Raw genomic sequence first — 18640 nt, forward strand, 5'->3', positions numbered from 1 at the left:
GTAACTTCAGTGCATTGCCTTGGATAAGTATTTTCCTTGCTTATGGCTCAAGGAAGGCCTCTGCATTTTAAATTGCTCAGAAAGGATGGCTGATTTTTCTCTGCAGCTGCTGTGTGTACCTCTAACTTAACACTCACACCATCTGTAAGAATTTGGTATTTTGTAATTCCTACCTGAAAGCATAATTTAAGTGCTGCCTTCCTTATTTAAAGAATTGTTCTTTTTACTATCCTAATGCTTGCAAGCAGGTTCTAGGATGGAAAAGTGATACTACTTTGTGCCTCTGCCCACTTAGTTTTTATTTACTTACATGGAAAATTGTCAGGTGCAGTACAAACAGAGGATGACAGTTCCTGCTCCAGACAGCCTTTGTCCAGTTGAAGTATTTGGGAAGGATGTATTTTATCTCAGAGCTGATTAAGGTGGAGCAAAGGTACAGAAAGGTACCTTCTTCCCAGCCATTTCCCCTCCTGTTCCACCAAAACCAGTTTTCAGCAGAACATTCATCATGGTCCAAGCACAGACTTGAGTCTCTTGCTTTAAAGATTGCTGTTAAAGTTAAAGATTGCTGTTCAGAAATTGTGGCTTAAATCTCTTTGGAGTCAGGGAATCTCTCTAGATTGATTCTCAAGTCAGTGGGTTAAATGTTGATCAATTTTCCAGTCCTATTGTGCAGCTTTGACAGCACAGGGTATGTAAAGAAACATCACAGTTTGACATCAGGGAATTTCAGGAGTCACCTTGGTGTGAAATTGAAACCAGGCAAGGGCTGAATCAAACTCTGCCTTCAGCTGGACTTCTAAACATACAGCTTTACTTCTTAGGTTGCAAGTTACACCAAAAGCAAGTATTTTTCTCCTTCCTGTTTCTGCCTGTTTTTCCTGTTGAAAAAACACAAAAGAAAATCTGAGAAATAATGAATGGTCTCCTTTTTTTTTTTTTTTTACTCAGTTTGGAGGATGGATTTATTACCTAAACAAAAACCAACAGCATAACTTAAAGCAGAAAAGGGAAATTTGTACTATTTTCTAATTTCCATTAGAAAACAAATGGTAAAAGCATTTAAATTAAGCATGCTGTCTTTGGCTGTATGAGGAGCTCTCCATCTCTTTAAAAGTCATTAGATCATGACATGACTAATCCTTTTATGGTTTTGAAAGATCTGTGTGGTTTGACTTTGACAAATGGATCAGTCACAGCATCTACTTCCTTGCAGATTTCTTTTCCTCTCCAGCACATTTAATACAGACAAACTAAATCCTCTGTATTGGTCATGGGGAAGGAAGTTCCTTGTGAGTTTTGTCCTATTTTTGATGATAGTGCATGTAAAGTTAACTGCAACTTCTATCAGCTATTTGCATTTCAGCTCCTGCTACCAGTTTTTTGCTGGTGATGTCTTTGTTGTTTGAAAGTCTCTCTTGTACTTTGCAGACAGAACCTGTGTCAAACCCTGATTTTTTTTCCTCCTTGTTGTGAGAGGGTTTCACAATGAAGTTCTGCTGTTCTCAAGAAGTTTGTGGTGTAACTTTATTCATCTCCATGGAGTCTCTCCTGGCTCTGAGTGTGTAAGGGGCCAGTCCTGTCAGACACTTCAGGAGCTGCTGGAGCTGAGGACCAGCTCCCCTGTGTGTGACAGCTCAGTGGCCCAGAAGCAGCTGTGGCTGTTCCGTGGGGCTGACATGTGGTGGTGCCAAGTGTGCTCACTGTTGTCATATGGCTTGTTTGGCTTGAGGAAAGAGCCACTGGGGACACAAATGTGAATCTTCCTCCCTCCTTCTCTTTCAATCCACTTAGACTTACAGCACAAGACTGCATGGGGAAGATCTTTGAACCCCTCCAGTACTAATTTCTGTATCACCTCAGCCCCAAACTTGATGACTTGTGTACAATGCCAGGGTTGACTTCAGATTCTTCTGGAGGAAATGGTGCAGGATGGCATGGAATTAGCTAATGAGTAATTTCATTTTTTTTCTTTTATCTTTGTTTTCTAAGCTTGCTAAGCAACATTGCATCCTGGAGCCCAGCTAACTACTTTACTGTTTACTTTTTAATTTCTTCTAATAGCTTCTCTCCAGTGCCATATAATTTTTTTTTCTCTAAATCAAGAGGCTATATCACCCCCTCCCAACATGAGTAAATGTGCATGTCAAATTCAATGAACCAATTTCCTTTTGAATAAGTTCTTCAAACCAGTTATCCATTATTTCCTCTGGGGAATGCACCAGCTAAAAAGAGAACAAAGCTAATTGAAAGCTTTGGGGATCAAGCAGTCCATATTTGTCAGGAAGGTGCCAGTCAGGCCCAGGGGGAGAGGAGATCCAAATATTTCCCATGAATTTCATGTCTGGGATTTGTCTTCAGTTTAATGGACAGGTAGCATTAAAGAAAAAAAAAAAAAACAAACAATGAAACAAACCAGCAATGGATGGTAGATCCAGGAACTGAACTTTTGGGAAAGTTAGTTATGCAACATTTCAATATGTGGAAAGTTCCACTGGTTGTCTGTCTCTTGGCATTTTAAACACCATTCCCTGCCTTTCTTTCCATTAGCAAAGCCAACTGGGCTGTGCTTGGGAGGCAAATGACAAGTGTTACCCTGGCTTACACTGAGGAGTTTTGTAAGAGCCTGTGCCTGACAGCTGATAATTTTATTTATGATCGTGGCACCACTCTTCACTGTTCTGTTTGAGGGCACTGTCGGTGTTACATGGGAGAACTATGTTTGGGTTGGAAGAGAGGTAAATGTTGGTCTAAAAATACATCCAGCCTGGCTCCTAAACTGAAGAGACTCGGATGCAATGACTGCTTTGTTTTCCTGATCACAACATCATCTGCTGCTATTCTGATTTTTTTTCCTGGTATTCACTCTGGCCCCTGGAGTTTATATGCAGAAAGTCACTGGATATAATCCATAATATCAGTAAATAATGTTGTTTATTTGGTATTGCAGTAAAGATGGAGTTTAGTTTATTTCAGGGTGGAATGACCCAGGTGATAAGAGGTGAATTTGGGCATGGGGAGCTGAGGGCTGAGTACTAACATGCTCTTCAAGAAACCACTTTGGTGCTCTGCACCTCTCTTTTCCATGGAGGTGTCTGGAGATGAACAATGTCTGCTGCTTTTACACCACACACTTGAGGTTTTCAGTTCCAAAAGCTGTGTGTTGCTAATAGTTTCCATCTGAGGGGCAGCCTGGAGCTAGCACTTCAAATTTTAGCTGCCCAGATCTCATGATAGGAAAGCTGTTGTTCCAATAGATGAACTAATTAACAATGCATCTGGTTGAAAAATCTCCGCTGTAGTTTCTATGGAGATTTCTGTAAATAAATAAAATCCTTTCCAAAACAGTGTTTTGATCAGCGGTTGGTTTCCAAACAATAGAAACTCATATCTGGATCCCAAATCTGAAGTCTCCAGACCAGATCTAGTATCACTGGAATCTGGGACAGCAGGGCTGGTAGATTTGCTGTGGATTTAACTCTCTAATGTAGATGATGTCCAGAACTCCCCCTTCCAAATAGAAACATCATCTAAATTTTTTGGGTGCTTTTTGTTTTACCTGTGACAAGCAGTGTTGGAGCTATGTCTGTTCTTAGAGCACGTGGTAAAACATCACATATTTATAATAAGCAAAATGTGATGTTTCAAAATAAAAGTGGAAACAGCTCTATGATTTCTGTAAAATGAGTGCTTTTAAGGAGTTTGTAAAGTGTTAGGACCCCGAGTGAGGCAGAAGCATCTCATGGGCATCCCTTTGCAGAGCCCAGAGCAGCTGGTACTGACAAATCCATCACCCCAGCTCAGGATATTTCAGTGCTTGGAGTGACTCTTCACAAGCAGTGAGAATTATTAACCTCCTTCTGGAGCCCGAGGTCCCTGCAGTGACAATTATGCAAAGTGCAGCCTGGAGTCTGTTTGTCTGGCAGGGGTCTGTAGTTCATTCTTGCAAGTGCTGTTCTGTTTTACCATAAATCCCATTTGAGGAGCCCTGGAAAGCACTTGGATATTGACAGAGCTCAGAGGTGGAAGGAGGATGCTGGTGGTGACACCAGCTGCTGATGTGGAATGGGGTGATGGAGAAATGTGTGGGACTGATAAATAGCTGTACCAGGTGTGAGTGTACCATGAGCTGTCCTTGGTATGAACTGAGAAGATTATGTCCAGTCAGACCACACACACACACAAAATAAATTAGGAAGTATCTGTGTACACTTGAAGTATTTGTGTAAACATTGGTTATGTTTGGCTGGCTCCTGAGAGAGGAAGAGTCCCATCTGGAAAGGAATGAGAGACCAGAGACCTTTGGAGTTAGGAGTACCTAATCCTAATTTCCAGGATTAGATCTAATCCGAGCATCTATGATAACATGGTCAGGAAAAGAACTGCAGATGGAAATATTGGCAGTGTATTTGCCTTTTTTCTGCTCATCTATGTGCACATAGAGACATGCATGTGTCCATATGTATACATACATATCTGTGGGTGTCACTCTCTGCTGTTTTAACAAAGCATCCCAGGACATCAGAAGCAGATGATGTGTGCATCTGTCTGCTAGGAAGTTAAGCATGTTTGTAAAATCCATTTATTCATTTTTTCCCAGAACTGGCTGGGCAAGGTGCCACTTGTGGCAAGTGTAACCAAAGTTGATTATACCTGCTGGTCTCTGGTGTTGTTGGGGGATCTCTGAGGATGAGCCTGGCTGCAGAGGATTGACTATTCCACCTTTGCACAAGAAGAGAGTTTCAAAGCCCTCAGTGAAAAATAAGTGTGCAACTTTTAGTCAGGGTCCAGCTGTCTCCTGAGTACAAATAGCCAAGGTTCTTGATCCTATAGGTGGTATCCCAAAATCCTCGTGTGCTGTGGAGGAGAGAGGTTCACAGGCAGGTGATGAAAAGTTTATCTCAGAGGTCCCACTACAAAACAGCAGTGGTCTTGTCAGGCAGCCTGGTTTCAGCCCCGCATGCCCTGTGCTGGCAGGGATGTGGAGTGTCCCTCACAACCCCACTGGGGTCACCAGCTCCCAGACATCCTGCTGTGGTGTTTAACCCCAGTGGGTTACTCAGCCCTTTGCAGCTGTTCCCTCACCCCTCCAGTAGGTTAGGGGGGAGAATCAGAAGGGTGAAAGTGAGACAATTCATGGGCTGGGATACTGCCAGTTTAATGGATAAAGCAAAAGCCTCCCACACAAGCAAAGCAGAACAAGGAATAAATTCACCCCTTCCCCAGGCAGGTGTTCAGCCATCCGCAGGACAGCCGGGCTCCATCACTCGTAACGGTGACTTGGGAAGACAAACAGCACACCCCAAACAACCCCCCTTCCTCCTTCTCCCCCAGCTTTGCACACTGAGCACGGTGCCACATCCATGGTGTGGAATATCCTTGGGTCATTTGGGGTCAGCTGCCCCAGCTGTGTCCCCTCCCAAGTCCCTGTGCACCCCCAGGCTCCTCGCTGCTGGGGTGGGGTGAGGAGCAGAAAAGGCCTTGGCTGTGTGTGAGTCCTGCTCAGCAATAACAAAAACACCCCTGGGTTAAAAACGAGCCCTGAGTTAACAGCACTGCTTCAGCACCAATCACGCCCCCATAGCAGATTCTGTGAAGAAAATTGACTCTGTCCCAGCCAAAACCAGCACACAGCTAACCAGAACTCCTAATCCACTGACAGGAAAGCACTTTGCTGGGTGTTTTTCAGCTGATTTGCATGGATGAACAGGGAGAAAAGCAGGGTGATTGCTCTAGACAAGGCTGGCTGTACTGCCTGTCCAAGTGTGACATTACTGTGTGCTTAATTACTTGCTGTGCTCACAGTAATGTTCAGTTTCTCAGCATTGTAAAGAATATTATTTATAGGAACTTTATCCTCCTGGCAACTAACAAAGTAATTACTTCAGACTGCATCTTTCAATTGGATTTTGCTGTGATTTGTGGCTGTGAAGTCCAGAAGATGTTAAAGAAAGGGATAAAAGGGATTTGCAATTGCAATCTTGCAAGAAAAACCAACTGCAGCTTGTGTTTTGGTTTGATTAACAATCAGTAGAATATAAAGGTAAAGGCTTTAAAGATTATAAAGATTGCAGGAGAAATTCACTGGATGGGCCAATTCGAATTCCAGGCCCTCTGATGTGGATTAGCAGTGAATGTGTCTCCAGGTCCATCCACACAAGGGTGCCGAGGGGGATCTCAACTGGGAATTTTTGACAATCAAGACAAGATAGAGCAAAGTACAAGGCTGCATTTCCACATCACCTGCAGCTGGCTGTGTGGAGGAGTTAGGGGCTTTTGCCTTCACTGTCAAACTGTGCACTGTCAGCCTGCTTTATTCCCAGTGCAAAACTTGGGGGACTGGGTTAGCACCAACAGAAACCAACATCATCTCAATAACACTGAGCTCACTGAGGTGCAGTCTCAGTTCTTCCCCTCTACCCTAGTCCAAGTCACATCCACCCTGACAAAAGCAATAAAGAGCAAACACAACATCTCCTTGCACAGAACTAAGGGGGAATTAAACCCACCTTGCTAGAATAAGACAGCAGCACCTTTATGAGGCACAGAAAAAGTCCATGTGTGTTCTGGCACACATCCCTGCAGGTGCAGCGCTGTCTCTGTCTCCAGGAGTGGAGGAAGCTGAATTGCAGCAGGAAGGGATACCTCAGCTCCTTCTTTCCATTACAGGTGGGAATTCAGATGCTTCCAGAGACCAAGAAATTCTTGCAAATGACCTGAATTTTACTTAGACTTGGAATTTTCAAACTTGGAACTACTTAAATGAGTTCTAAGAGGCTCTCTCAGGCATAAACTTGCTGAGTGAGAGGGAGAAGCAAAACAGGGATTTTATTTACTCCCTAATCTCCTTTTTGAAGCCACTGGTGAGGAAAAAGAAGCTTGTTTTTTAAGCCCTCTATTGCTGTCAGGCTTTTCTGCTGGGAGAGAGGGTGGGTTTTTTTCCTTATTGTGACTCAGGACTGTGCACACTAGCAAGTGACTGCCTCTGCATAATAAATTGGAGGTGACCTGGGGAAAAAAAAAGGAAAAGCTGCAGTTTCTAGGGAGTTCAAAAACATATGCTCCAAAATCTGATTGTCTGTATATTGACTATTATTTCCAATTGCCAAGGAACTACATGTACATTTCTGTTTTTTTCAGAAGCACATTGTGTATATTGTTGACAGGAGGCACTTTGGCTCCAAAATACTGCCAAATAGCCTTGCTAAATGGAGACTTTTTTTGTCTCTTTTCTCCTTCTTTCCTCTCTCTCTGTCCCTTTCTCTGCTTCTCCCTCTCTCCTGTTCTCTCTGCACCTCTTCCTCTGGCAGAGGGTATGGGGTGAGGGTCTGTGCTGTGCAAAGGGATGAATTTCAGGCTGTGGATTCAGCTGTGCCTTTGTATTTCTGACATTTTAACTGCTGAAGGAGCCAGTGCCATGGCAGTGACCTTAACGAGGTGACAGGGCCCACAGGGTCACTCATACAGGAGTGATCATCACCTGCAAAAGGACATGAGAAGATGGCAGCACTGGTGCAAAATAAAAGGTGGGGAAAAGCCAAAGGTGGGGAGATCAACCCAGGCTCCTAAAGGCATGTGCTGTTGACAGGGGCCTTAATATTTAATTACTAAAAAATTTGGAATCAATACAATGATGCTTAATTAATTTAAATACAAAGTTATAAAGGTTTTTGGGTTGTATTTAGAAGTGGGAAAAGTTACTGGGAAAGTCAGTGAGCTAAAGTTGGTATTTTGGCTCAGGAAGTGTAATATGAAAGGGAAAGGTAGATGGCCTTTTTCTCCTGGATTTTGAGGCCTCTGGTTGTAACATTCTGGTTCAGGAATGTCTATTCATATTAAATAATTCACTTGGGTGCCTTTAGTAGGTGGAAACCAGAACCAATTTCAAAGGATTCTGAAGGAGGCCCTTCATAAAGGAAACAAATAATTACACATTGTTTTTTATTTTGTTGTTTTTACCTTATTTGTGTCCAAGAAACTTTTAAATAGGCCTTCTTTGTTTGTCCACACTGGAGCAATATAACCAGGGAATTTGGCAGAGTCCCAGACCCTGGCAGCAGCTGCCAATAAAAGCTAGCTGAGCAAGTACAAAAAATAAAATCACACAATATCATTTTTAACTTTGATTAAGTTGTGCTGAATTGCTCCAAGGGAGGTAGTGGCAAGCTCCAAGGGGTTAGGACCAGCCTGGGATGTGAAGGATGTTTATCTTGCAAGTGTTTGCTTTGGGCTGTGTGTGTAGTTCCCACTGCTGGGGAAACACTTTGTCAAAAGCCCACTATTAAAAGAGTTTGGGGAATAAACATTGCAACAATGGGAACAAATAAAATCCTTTATACTGTAATGTGCATAGCAAGCCACTGTCAAACATAAAAGCTGAATATGCTTTAAAATACTCTGAGCCATCCAGCAAGGGGCTGCCTTGGGTTTGCCAGGGCTCTGGTGCTGGGGCTGATGTGTGCCATGAGGAGCAAATGGTGATGATGATACGTGGCTGTGTGAGGCCATCATGTTTTCAGCCCCATGAAGGTGTATCAAGCTCTGAGAGATGCCAGCAGTTCCCAGAAATGGCTTAAGAAAAATTAGTGAGACGGCATGATCAGAGGCGTTTTGAAAAATCAAAAGGGTTTTAATTAAAGAGAAAATAAACTATACAGAACAAAAGAATAAAAGCTGTGCAGGGAGGTCCCTCGCACCTGCTAAGACACTCCAAAAAGGCCCCAAGAGGCTCTGTGTCCTCTCTTAAGTATTCAGTGATCTAGGAAGGGTTTTTGGCTTGCTGCCCAGTAGAAAATAGTTACATCTTTTGAGGAACAGCTTAAAGATCCAACAGGTGCTTTTGTCCTGGCACTGGGCCAATTATGGTGAGACAAGCGTGGAAGTTTCTGGTTCTTCTTCCTTATAAGTTCAGGGGTGAAACTCAAACTCTTTTCTAATATGGAAACACGTGTTAAATTGTAGTGTGCACTGCAATGTGGGGAGGGCATGGCCACGCTCCTGCTGCAGCACCAGCACAGCAGGGCTGCTGCTGCCCAGCCTGGGAAGCTGGCACCTGCTTTTTGGGCTTGTGTGCTCTGAAATGTGGGTCTGGGAGGTCTCCTGGAGAAGACACCTCTGGGAAGGGGAGGAGGAACAGCTCCTGGGACACTGGGCTACTTGTGTTGGACGGGCTCACGATTGGAGTTTGGCATGGTGAGGAGTTATGATGGATCCACGTTCATGAAGCCACAGGACTGGATCCATTCATGGGTTCATCCCTCACCTGAGTCCTTGGGGCTGCTGGCTGTGCTGTCCTTATGCCTTTTCCCCTGGTCCTTGGTTGCTCAGCACTGTTCCACTAGTTTAGGGCTGGCCTCCTGCTTTGCACAGCCTTAGCTGGGTCTGGACTGTCTCTGTGACACCTCTTTGAGATTTACCTCTGAGGACAGGTTCACAGAGCTCAGTCAGCCTTCAGGTGCTTCACATTTACTTTTTGTTTAGGGTGCAGGCTCTTCTCTCAGTGCCCAGGATGCCAGGGGCATCAGCTCAGCCTGTCCTGCTCTGCTCCATGGGGGAGGCAGCACAGAGCTACAGTTCAGTCCTCTCCCCTGACTTATCCTGTCCTGGAGTAAAAGCATCTTTACATGGAGGGGAGAGGACTGGAAGGGAAAATCCTCTAATCCTGTCTAATTCCACCCAGCCTTGAGACCTGCTCAACCAGCTGCCATTATACTGGAGGGTTCCAAGGAGTCACAAAATTTGCTTTTTCCTTGCCTGACTTCTGATAAGTAGGACTAGCTGGGGACACAAAATATGACTCTTTCCCCCTGCTCTGGTGTCCAAAATGTAAGTACATTTTAACTTTTCTAAGTCCCTGCACTGCCCTGCAATAGATGATTTCCCCATTCCCAACCTCCCTTCACTTGAAGCTGTGTCCTTGCTCAGCTCCAGTGTTTGTTGATCACATCCTCTCCCTGGACATTTCTAATGGCCTTCCTGTTTGCAGGTCTAGCTTTTTGCCTGCAGTAATTCCTCCTGAAAATCTTGGGTCCCACAGAGAGCTCTCTCTGGAGTCAGGAAGCATTTGTGCTTCCTGGTTTGTATGCAGATGCCAAAGTTCTCAGCTGTGGAGCAGAAATCTCTGTTCTGTCCTCCATTCCTTGGTTTCAAGTGAAAAAAAAAAACAACAAACAAACCACAAAAGCCCAAGCCCCAACAACAAAAAACAAACTCCAGAGAATTGTATTATTTTTCATTCTTCCCATTGATGGAGTCTCAGTGTTCATCAAATGACTCTTTAGCTTTTGCATTCCTGAAGACATAATTCTCCAGTGCCTCAATTCACATGCTTTTTATCACAGTGAGGCAGTAAAATTCATTGCATTTTTGTCTCCTTCCCTTTATCCCATCATCAGCCCATTACATACACTCTGCTTGCTTCCACATTGGTCTGAAAGTTGTTTGGTTTTTTGGGTGGGTTTGTTGTTGTTGTTGTTGTTGTTGTTGTTTTTCCCTCTAGAAATCCATCAGTTCTGGAAGCTCTGGCTTTGTTGCCAGCACACTGCTCCAGAGCACCTCTGCTCTGAGCCACATCATTTTTTTTATATCTCACAGACACATGGGCTGATGCACTGGGAGAAGTCAGGGAATGCCCAGTGCCCACACGGGTGAAGTGAGAGCTGCCACAAGGCCATCAGTGGATGCACAGCTCCAGGACAGCCCGTGGTGCCTCCACTGAACCTGGCCAGGAGAGCAGAGGAATGGGGTGAGTAGTTTATGGCTCAGTAGGGACCCATTGCTCCTGTGCCCAGCTCCTGTAAAACCTTCACCTAGGAATTGTTTAGACACCACCCGGCAGGAGGCTCCACCAGTTCCAGTGGGCAGCCTGGCTGGAAATCTGCACCCAAAGGGTGAAGGACATACCTGGTGTGAAAAATGTATCCCAAGGCATTGAATGCAAAACTCTTCTTATGTGAGAGCACAGAGGAGACACATTTACTCTCATTGGTTTTCTTTATGAAAACCCACAGGTTTTCTTTGGCTGCTTCTTTAGCACGTTTGAAAACACAAGAAACCATTTCTTAGGGAGCAGCCAATGAGCCCTCCAACTCCCAGTGCATTTCCATTGACTTTCACATATTTTTGTCATGTTTCTCTTGGCCTGTGCTACAATTTAGGCACTTGCTTCTATGCCTCTTTGGTAAGATTTAAATGGAACTAAAATCCCGTGGTGCTTTGCTGTGTAGGCTTGGGTCTGGCTAAATTTTTTTAGGATCTTCAGCTCTTTTGAGCTTTTTTTGTATGCTGCATAGTACCACTGGTTAAAAGCTCTGCTTTTGCAGTAAATTAAATGGAAGCCTGTTTGTATTCCTGGTGGTTTTACTTGCAGAAATGCCAATAGTCTTGAGGACAGCTTCAGCAGCAAAGGCTTATGTGACAATATATTTGTATGCTGATGTTTGAAATGACCTCCAGTTGTGCTAGGGGAGGTTTAGATTGGGTATTAAGAAAAAAATGCTTCACTGGAAGGGTGGTCAAGCACTGAAATGGGCTGTCTAAGGAAGTGTTGGAGTCACCATCCCTGGAAGTGTCAAAAAATTGTGTGGATGTGGCAGTTGGGGACAAGGCTTAGTGGTGAACTTGGCAATATGGAGTTGCTGGTTTGACTTGATGGTCTTAGAGATGTTTTCCAATCTTAATGTTGTTCCTTACTGTGCATTTTTTTTTTAACATTTCTGCCCTATTGTGATGTCTTCTGACAGAGGGAGAGCTTTATACTCTTTGTGAGGAAAACCTCAGCTATGCACTCGACTGCAGGGTTTGCAGCTTGAGGAGCAAAGCCCCACACCAAGGGCATGCTGATCTAGAGGGAGCTGGAATCAGTGTGTGGCTGTGAAACTGAACACAAATGTGCAAGACTGAAGAGCTGGTGTGTTTACCCACCCTGCCATCCCCTTTTAGAGCAGTGGCTGACAAAGCTTGAAAGGATATTTATACTGGAGCCAGCTCCCGTTAAGAGAATTGAACTTCTACCCTCTTCCCCCTGAATCTGGTATCAAAACACTTCAGCAGAATAAATAGAACAACTATAAAACATACTATTTACTTTTGACCCTTTTTGTATTTACTTTACAGCCTGTTTGCCCAGTTAAACCACTGGCCACTCACTCCAGCCATGCCTGTGGGAGGGAGAGCTCGTGAAGCCATGGTGAGAGGTGAGGTCCTACTGCTTAATTTTTTTTTAGCAGCTGAAGTTTTTATTTGGTGAAATATTCAGAATCAGATGCTCTTTAGGCCAATGGTGAAGCTGAAGCATGGAGAAACCTGCTAACCTCCAGCAGTGATGTGTGCATCTTCCCACAGCCATGTGGGCACTGCTGGGCCAGGGCTTACAGCTGGACACCCTTTCTGGTGCTGAAAACCCTCTGGGGGTTTGTGTCCTCACCCAGAATTTGGCATATTCCCCCTCCTCTGACATTTCTCCTAGAGGGTCCTTTCACACTCACAGGGGATGAGGGGGGTTTGCTCTTGATGGATGTAACTCTTTAAAAGTGGGGATATGTGCTTGACATGAGTTTTTGTCTTGCCCTTTGCCTGGTCAGTGGGGATGGAAAGGCATTTCCAGAGGGGGATTCAACCTTCCCAGCATCTTTCTTTAGGGTGATGATGCCTTAAGTTTTAGCTTTCAGGTTTTTCAGATTCTCTGTTGCCTAGGGGTGCAGTACTGAGCCTCACATTAAGTGCTGGTGAGCTCTCTTACAGGGCAGGTAGACAAAAAAAAAATCCTTTCCTGCTGAGGATCAAGGACAACTTTCAGACCCAAAAACACAAACAAGGGTGGGCTGAAGGGAAGAACAAGAAGGATGAGACCTCACAACCTGAAGCTGTAATTGGACAATTAAACCCCAACATGCAAATGGACCAAAACTTATAAAAATGTAAAACCTCCTGACTGGTCACCCATTTTGTGACCATTTTGGGTCCACCTTAGGTGCAGCCCTGGTCAGGCTCTTGTCCTGCCCAAGGTGTACCCTAAAGGTCTTTCAATAAATATCTACTTTATTCCCAGCTCTGTCCAGTCTCTGTTTCAGGTCAGCCTTCCCAAGGCATCAATAGGATGGATCAAAACCCCAAAAGGGCTGAGGGGGACTCATGGCATTTTTGCATGGTTTTTGCATTCCCATGCTGTAAGGCAGGGCTGACTTCCAGAATTGTCTGAAATCTCCCCACGAGGAGTTCTTGAAGGAGGTTAGACTGGTGGTGGTCAATCCAGAGTCATCCCAGCATCACTTATCCTCTGGCCTTTTCCTTCCTACATCCATGTGTGCCATGGACCTGCACCAGCATCACTGAGGACCTCTGTCCCTGGGGCCTTGGGGACTCTCTGGTCCCACCTGGATGTTTCAGCCAGCCACAAGGTTTCTGCAAGAGAAACAAAGCCAGTCTCTGCCTGTATCTGTATAACATGAAACTGCAGAGTAAATTTTCATTTGCATGTGTAGATAATCAGAAATATCAGGATATTCAGAATGATCAGAAATCAATGTATTTTCATGCACTGACATCAGCAGTGCTGTAATTTCCCTGGCTCTCTTGTAGGGCAGAAGGTCTGCAGAGATCTGATTTAGGTGGTTCATGTGCAGCAGCCTCTTCAATCCCAGTGTTATTACAGCTCACCCCTAAAGAAGAAGATTAGCACTCCACTTAACAGCTCTACAACACACCATGAGTAAAATTCAGTATAGGAAAGGAAAGGGTATGCATTCCTGGACCTAGTATCTGAGCCTTTCTGTTAGGAGTGGAGCTATATTCCAGATTAAGATGCTGTAATAGCTCTGGGCTTTGCCACAATTAAATCATCTTGAGGTTTGAGCTGTCACCTGAGACAGATTCACTTTCTCCTGAACAAAGACACAGAAAGAAAAGAGAATAGGCTATAATGGGGCAATTGGCCAAATGTCCTAATTTCCAGGCAAGCATTTTGGGGTGGATGAAGGTGTGAAGTGTCTGTGACAAACACAGAAAGCCATGAAGAAGCTGCCATAAGTGGATGGGAGAAGGAGGGGTTTAGAGGAGCCTCTTTGCATTCTGGAGAGGTCATGGACAGCAGCTGCTCTTGTGTCAGTGAGGTCAGCATCTGATCTTGGGATTGAGACATCAGGCAGCCAAAGGCTGAAGATGACCCGAGTAAGGTGCTTCTGGCACCTCCAGAAGGTTTAATAGAAAGACAGCAGAAAAATAGGAAATAATGAACAATTAAAATTATTTCCAAGGGCTATCACAGCTTCTCTGTCACTGGAAATATGTCCAGCTCAAGAACTACTCAGCTGATGCAGATTCTGATATCCTGCATTGAATAATGAGAGACTTGGGTGGCTTGAGGGGGTCTCCAGTGGGGTACACCCTCACTCTGGAGAATGGTGACCATAACCATAAATAAAATAAAGGGGAGGAAAAACCTCCTGGCAGGAGGATGGCCTGACAAGAGAAGGCAGACTGGACAACCAGGCTACATTAGATAACCAGAGCCTGGGAATAATTCATACGAAGTAGTGGACTGAGTGACAGCTGCTGGTGTGGCATTTGGAACTCACTGCTGCAGGATGCTGTGAGGGCTGGGAAATTATTCTGAGGCATAAAACGAGCAGACCTTGGAATCACGTGGGATAGATCCAGACCTGGTTTCTCACCTCTCCTCTTGCCCTCAAGAGAGAGTCCTGTAAGACACATTTAACCTTCATTACTATGCCTGTAGGTCATCCCCTCCTGAGACACAAGGGTGGTCTTTGACACTGGTTTACTCATACTGGCTTCAGTGGGGCAGATGCAAGGCAAGGCTGAGGGCCATGTGTAACTCTGTGGGTGTGAGGCAATGCTTCAGTTCTTTTAGACTTCATTAAGCCACCTAAAAAGAAAAGAAAGAGCTAAAGATGTTTAAACTCCATTGTGAAGGCATCCTGGGCTGGGGAAACTGGAATGGGATAATAGCTGACAGCCTGACACCTCTGCACAGGGAGGAGTGGTGAGAAATCACCATATACACACACACACATATATACCTAAATATATATAGATGTACACTGATATATAGGGCTTGTGCTTACAGACACTTCAAGAATGTGGTCACTGCACACAGGCATTGAGATGCCAATTAGACATCCCTGCAGCGTTGTTCAGCCAAGGAGAAATGAGAACAGGAGTGTATTTCTGCCTCTTGTTAAAAAGGCACACTTTCAAATACTGGGCCCTATCCTGTCCTCAATTACTTTGAGTGGGCTCTACACTGTAAGTGAGGTGGTTTGGTTTATGCTGTGATGTTGAAATGGGGATCTGCCCTGTTCGCTGACATTTTATTTTAATCTAAATATCAAAGCGAGTGAAAGGATGGTTGATCTTTAAAATAGTAGTTGCTCTCATTAATTGTTCCAAGTGCAGTTCCGACTGGGTTGTAGAATTCATAATTTAAAGGAACGTGTATATTTTAGTCCACCCCAGATTCAGCTGCAATTAGCATTCCCATTAATATGCTGATTTATTCCCATACAGTCCCTTGTTACTCAGAGAGCAAGGGAATGAACAAGATCAAAGACACATGGTCCTGCCACTTCAGCATCTCCTGGGAAATCTCTGCTCCCTCCTGCCAGGAATTTTTGCAGCTGGGGCTTGTGTGTTGCTGCTCCTGGGTACCCAAAACTGTGGTGTCCTACTGCATACAGCCACTTTCCCTAAAGTGATTAAAACAATTCCTCAGGAGGGGCAAAGGTTTCCATCCACATTACCTGTTGGAAAAGCAATTCCTGGCCCGTGCTGCTTTGCTCTGTCCCAGCATCTTGTGGGAGGCCAAGGACACTCATGGGACTACAGACAAGGTATTTTCCCACCTAGGATTCCAATCCTAGGTGCAATCTGTTCTCCAGCACCTCTGTCTAATGGATGCTGCTGCAGCCTGGCTCAGCTGCTGCCAGTACAGCAGATCCTGCTCTCTGCAGAGGAGAGGGAGAAATCTGCCTGTTCCCTTGTGTTCACTATTCCATGGCTCCTTTAGCAGCAAAACAAAACACAGATTTATTGCAAAAACAGAGAGGCTAGGTTAGGACAGTTTGTTCCTTTTTTTTTTTCTTTTCTGTGCACCCAGCTCTTCCTCCCACATTTCTGTGTGTACCACAGTGCAGATGTGCACAGCTGCTGTAACCTCCTCCGTGGTGGCTTTAGCACTGGGGCCATGCAGGACTGTCCTTTCCTGTACAAACCTCAGTGTCTGGCTAACCCAGACTGGAGGAAATGACATTTCCAGATCGTTTTGGGGAAGGCACACACTATCCCACACTCATGTTTAGGGTATTGGGTCCCTGCCCATCTAAGTCCTTCAGAGGCCAGCCCAGGAAATTTGAAATGGTGGCATGAAGCAGGGTTTTCCCCTAGATTAGAAGATAGAGATAAGAAGGGTTTTTTTTCACTTTTGCTCTCCTGTGTGATCATGGGGCATGTTCTACTTGTCAGAATTATTTCAAAGCTTTGTCTTACAAATCTCTTCCTATTGAATTTCACAGAATACTCTGAGTTGGAAGGCACCCACGAGGATCATTGAGCCCAGGTCTTAAGTGAATGGCCCAGAGACCTGGGTTTCTCTGCCTGTCTCCCACTGGCACATCAGAGTGATTTCCCAAGGTGTTCTGCTGCAGGGTGTGAGTTGGCCCCTTAAGTGGCCCTTGGAAGCCCTGCAGAGCACCACTGCCTGCCCAGGGGCAATGGAGGGGCTGTGCCACCTGAGCTGCGGCTGTTTTTAGGACACTGGAGGCAGTGCCCCTCTCTGCCTTTGCAAAAGCAGCAATGACCCCACTGTTGGCTGGGAAACCGAGCAGTGGCCACAGGCTGCAGCCCTGGCTCTGCCACCAGCTGCTTTTACAACTCTGCCCAAGTTGTTTTACATCGTAGGAGCAGTATACAAGGATCATACACCCCCAAAGAGCTTTTTTTCTCCAAATACATAACAGTGCTACCTAAGAACGAGATTACAGCTACAAATCACACCCCTTTTGCCTCCAGCAGTACAAAGCCTACCTCCCTGCTTTTAGTGCAATACCCCAGCTGTATATGACTGTACATTAGCTTTACTAGCCCCAGAGGTACTGTTCAGTCTGCCACATTCTCTTTTCCACCCTAACACCTGCACATTATTTTTGTCTCTTGTTTTTCTCAGCTGCGGCTGGGAGCTGTTCCCGCAGGCAGATGGGGACTGCACATGGAGGAGGAGGCTCTAGATGGTGCTGCTGTCCCGGGAAAGAAAAGCTGGGATCTGTATCCACCGATAATAGAAGCTCCAATAAAGGCAGTGTAAAATGAGCAAGTCAGAGGGACTGAGAAAACCAGGGCGGCTCAGAGCTGCGGGAGCACCTTGGCAGGTAAATCCTGAGCTCCAGGGCCAAACGCTGCTCAGTCAAAAATGGGATGCAGAGACTGTGGGGTAATCATGGACCAGTGTGGGATTCATCAGGGCATTCTCCTTTGGCTGTCCCCTGCAGACCTGCCTGCCTGAGGTGGGGCTGGATAGTGCTTTGCCCATGCCAGGACTTCCTAGGCACAGGCTGGGGGCTCTGGGAGGAGATGTAGCACACCTCAGGAGTTTGGGAACTGCTGAACTTCAGAGGAACGTCTTCCTAATCCCCTTTCACTGGTTTAAACTCTGAGGAATTTTATTTCATCCAAACATCTTATTTTTTGTTTGTTTAATACTGGCTCTTGTGACTAGCTAATCTTGTTAGCCATAAGTGCAAGCCATTCTCTTTTGGATTCCTGCTAGGTTTGTTGTGTATGGGAAGCAAATCTCAAGGAGCTGAAGTATCGTGGCATAATGAATCACCACTTCTGCACTGAGCTGTGGCCACTGGCCATTTGTGAGCTCTTAACCCTCTGCACAGCAAAGCTCAGCAGCAGTTTTAGCCAAGATCTAACCTGCATTTGCAGAAGGGTGGGAAGTCCCTAGCACCAGACTGTTTCAGTGCCATCCAGTGTGCTAAGGAAGAGACCACGATCTGTTTATTCCCAGAGTGCTGGTAATGCCCTGTGGCAATGAGTTTCACAGGTCAGTTGGACAGTATTTAAAGTATTTCCTGAAGCTGCTGACATGTCTGTGGCTGGCCAGGTGCCTCCAGCTTTCCTGTAACCTTCTAGCCCATGCAAAAGAGAGCCAAGATAGAAGCTTGGACTTGGCTGCTGTGACTTGCCAGGAGGTTTTCAGCCCCAAAATACATGTCTAGCACTGCATACCCTCACCCCTTTCTGTGTGGAGATGCTCAAGGAGGAGCTTTCTGAGCCCTTCATCTGTCCTGTGTGCAGTGCTGGGATTTGTACCACTACAGTAACAATTGTGGACAGTTCAGATTGGGCATTTTTTGTCACATGGCTCAAGGAATGCTAGGTAATGCTTCAGCTTTAGGGCTGAGTCTTTACTTCAGGGCTGGCAGCACTGCACGAGTCCTGAATAACACCTTCATCAGATCCTTAAATAAATCAAGAAAGCCAGCCCGCCTCAACTCCATTTCAGCCTTGCAAAGACTTTTTCTTCTTTGCCTTCCCTCTCTCAGAGGAAGTTTATATCAGAATACTGCTGAAATTCAAGATCCCTCATCTGCCTCCCCCCACAAAAAACAGAGGCACAAAA

General features: G+C 45.2%; 1 long non-coding RNA gene across 2 annotated transcripts in view; it reads left to right on the plus strand.

The window, feature by feature from the left end:
* Nucleotides 1-6579: 6579 nt before the first annotated feature.
* The window catches only part of LOC134552668 (uncharacterized), a 30736-nt gene continuing 18675 nt past the window's right edge, over nt 6580-18640 (plus strand). Inside the window, exons 1-5 of one of the 2 annotated variants that reach the window (XR_010080911.1) lie at nt 6580-6669; nt 9680-9825; nt 10594-10744; nt 12115-12194; nt 17180-17381. This is a non-coding gene — a long non-coding RNA (uncharacterized LOC134552668). Of the gene's footprint in view, nt 6670-8923; nt 9826-10593; nt 10745-12114; nt 12195-17179; nt 17382-18640 lie in introns of those variants that run through there. The other variant, XR_010080912.1, reaches the window with a different exon arrangement.

The sequence above is a fragment of the Prinia subflava genome, chromosome 7 (assembly GCF_021018805.1).
Source record: "Prinia subflava isolate CZ2003 ecotype Zambia chromosome 7, Cam_Psub_1.2, whole genome shotgun sequence".
In the NCBI taxonomy this organism is placed as follows: domain Eukaryota; kingdom Metazoa; phylum Chordata; class Aves; order Passeriformes; family Cisticolidae; genus Prinia; species Prinia subflava.